Source organism: Carlito syrichta, unplaced genomic scaffold, assembly GCF_000164805.1.
Source record: "Carlito syrichta isolate Samal-C Ts95f unplaced genomic scaffold, Tarsius_syrichta-2.0.1 Scaffold130550, whole genome shotgun sequence".
Classification (NCBI taxonomy): Eukaryota; Metazoa; Chordata; class Mammalia; order Primates; family Tarsiidae; genus Carlito; species Carlito syrichta.
In genome coordinates, this window is record NW_007074646.1 from 124,497 (window position 1) to 127,565 (window position 3,069).

Below are 3,069 nucleotides of genomic sequence, written 5' to 3' on the forward strand. Positions count from 1 at the left end.
CCAGCAGGTCGAGGCTGTGGTGGCCGGGAGTGGCCACTGCACTCCAGTCTGGGCGATAGAATGAGACTCCAACTCAAAAAAAAAAAAAATAATAATAATAACCTGTTGGCCAGGCTCAGTGGCTCAGCCTGTAATCACAGCATTTTGGGAGGCGGAGATGAAGGGATTGCCCAGGTTCAAGAGCAGCCTGGGCAACTTGGTGAGACCTCATCTCTACAATAAATCAAAAAATCAGCCAGGCATGGTAGCGCATTTCTGTAATTCCGGCTACTCAGAAGGCTGAGGCGGAAGGATCGCTGGAGCCCAGCAATTTGAGGCTGCGGTAGCCAGGAGCGTGCCACTGCACTGCAGTCTGGGCGACAGAGTGAGACTTCAACTCAAACAAAAAAGAGTTCAAGACCAGCATGGGCAACTTTGGGAGACCTCTCAATAATTTTTTTAAAAAATTAGCTGGGCATGGTGGTGCACACCTGTAATTCCAGCTACTTGGAAGCCTGAGGCAGGAAGATCAAGGATCACCCAAGCCCAGCAGGTAGAAGCTGCAGTGGCTGTGAGCGTGACACTGCATTCCAGCCTGGGCAACACAGCCAGACTCCATCTCAAAAAACAAAAACAAACAAAAAACACAGACAAACCAGATGTTGCCTCACTTTGCTGAAGCTTTGAGACCCGCTGCACATTCCTGAAGGGCCTGCTCAAGTGCCCCCTCCTCTGCTCCCCTCAGCAGTGCCCCCTGGCACTGCGCCCCTGACACTTAGACGGCCCCGCTGCAGCATAAGCTCACTCACGTGATGGGCAGTTACTCACACACTCTGGCGCATCTGTTAGCTCCTTGAGAAAAGACCATGTCCGAGTTACTGCAGTAGCACAAATGTGCACTTGGTCAGTGACACCATCAACAAAACTGGCAGAGGTTGGAGGGAAACTCAAGCCAAGATTAAAACCCAGAAGTCATCAAGATGTTCAGAGCCTATCCCTAGATTGTTACTGTATTCATTCCAAAGCAGTATTTACAGAGTGATTTCAAACTTCAAAGCCTCAGGAGACAACTCTCTGTGTGTGTGTTTCCAGGGGCAAAAGTGTAACACTGTCCCCCTATTTCTGATTGACATCTGAGAGAAAGATCGACAACTCAGTATGAGTACAGGGATGAGGGGGAAGTTCCTTTTCAGCAGAGGGTGATACCTTAGATCTAACACAATCTAATTATTTAATCTACTGTTACACACATATAAACCACTAATGGCATAACAAAAGCAAATAATCTGGGATGTATCTAAATGTCATCTTTTAAAAATTATGAAACTGAGCTGGGTGTCATGGCACATGTCTGTAATCCCAGAACTCTGGGAGGCCGAGGTGAGAGGACTGCCTGAGCCCAGGGGTTCGAGACCAGCCTGGGCAACTTAGCGAGACCTCATCTCTACAATAAACCAAAAAGTTAGCCGGGTGTGGTGACACGTACTTCTGGTTACAACTACTTGGGAGGCTGATGTGGATGGATCGCCTGAGCCCAGTAGGGCAACGCTGTGGTGGCTGTGAGCGTGCCCCTGTACTCCAGCCTGGGCAACAGAGACTCCCACTCAAGAAACAAAGGAAAATAAAATAAACAAAAACTATGATACTGACTCGTCAAAAGTAACAAGGACTCACCCTTTGGTCTGGGCCCCACCTAGTGCTGAGAGGGTTACTCAACAAGGCTGTGCGCTTTGAGAATACCCCACTTGCCCCATTCCCCAGCCTTTCATGTCATTTCATCTTTCAATAGGAAAACTGAGCTGACTTCCAGAGCTCTTCCTGTTTGCCAGGAATATGCTAAGCCCTTTTAAATGCATCACCTCAATTTATACTTAGATTGACCCCATGAAGTCAGCATTATTATTACTTCCTTCCAAAGGTGCAGCTGAAACGGAAATAAGTCCCTCTGTCTCCCAAGCCTACACCCTTCACCACCACTCAGACCTTCTCCGTATTGCTGAAGGCCACCTGAGGTGACCTCCTAGCGAAAGGACACTTGAGAAGCAACGAGTGCCTTTGTTGTGCAGGCGGGAGAAACAGCAGATAAGGGAGGCAGATCCGTAACAAGGCTATAAAGTCTGAGACCTAAACAACAGGTCCGCTAGGGCTAGCAGACCAAGTGCTGAACATGCAGTGAGCGGCTTCCATACTGCACAACACACACGTGAAAGGTTGCCTCTGTCATAAAATGTTCCGCCAGACAGCCTCGTCTACACACACCCAGGGATACTGCCCAAGAGAAGTGCCAATGACCCAGTGGATTTTCAACACAGGCTCCAATATGTTCAGTACCTGCTTTCTTTACAAAGAACACTGAATGCGTTCTCAATGAATTTCCAACAAGAGTTCATCAAAAATGAAATAAAGCCGGGCTCAGTGGCTTAGCCTGTAATCCCGCGCCTTTAGGAGGCTGAGGTGAGTGGATCGCCTGAGCCCGCGGGTTCGAGACCCGCCTGGGCAGCGAGACCTCATCTCTACAATAAATCAAAAAATCAGCCGGGCGTGGTAGTGCACGCCTGTAATTCCGGCTACTCGGAAGGCTGAGGCGGAAGGATCGCCGGAGCCCAGCGGGTCGAGGCTGCGGTGGCCGGGAGCGGCTGCTGTACTCCAGTCTGGGCAACAGAGTGAGACTCCAACTCAAAAAAAAAAAGAAATAAAGATGACAGCATCAAATTAACCTCCCCCACCACACACAACCCCAATGGGGCATGTAATATGTACCCTAAAGGAAAACTGGAAATAACCTCAAAGTTCTTCAGTCAGAAATGAATACTAAATATGTGAAATACCACACAGATTTTTAAATAAATGAACTAGGTCAATCAACATGGATAAAGAAGTTTTTAGGCCGGGCTCAGTGGTTCAGCCTGTAATCCCACGCTTTGGAAGGCCGAGGGGAGTGGATTGTTTGAGCCGCGGGTTCAAAACCCACCTGGGCAACTTGGCAAGACCTCATCTCTACAATAAATCAAAAATGAGCCGGCCATGGTAGTGCATGCCTGTAGTTCCAGCTACTCGGAAGGCTGAGGCGGAAGGATCGCCGGAGCCCAG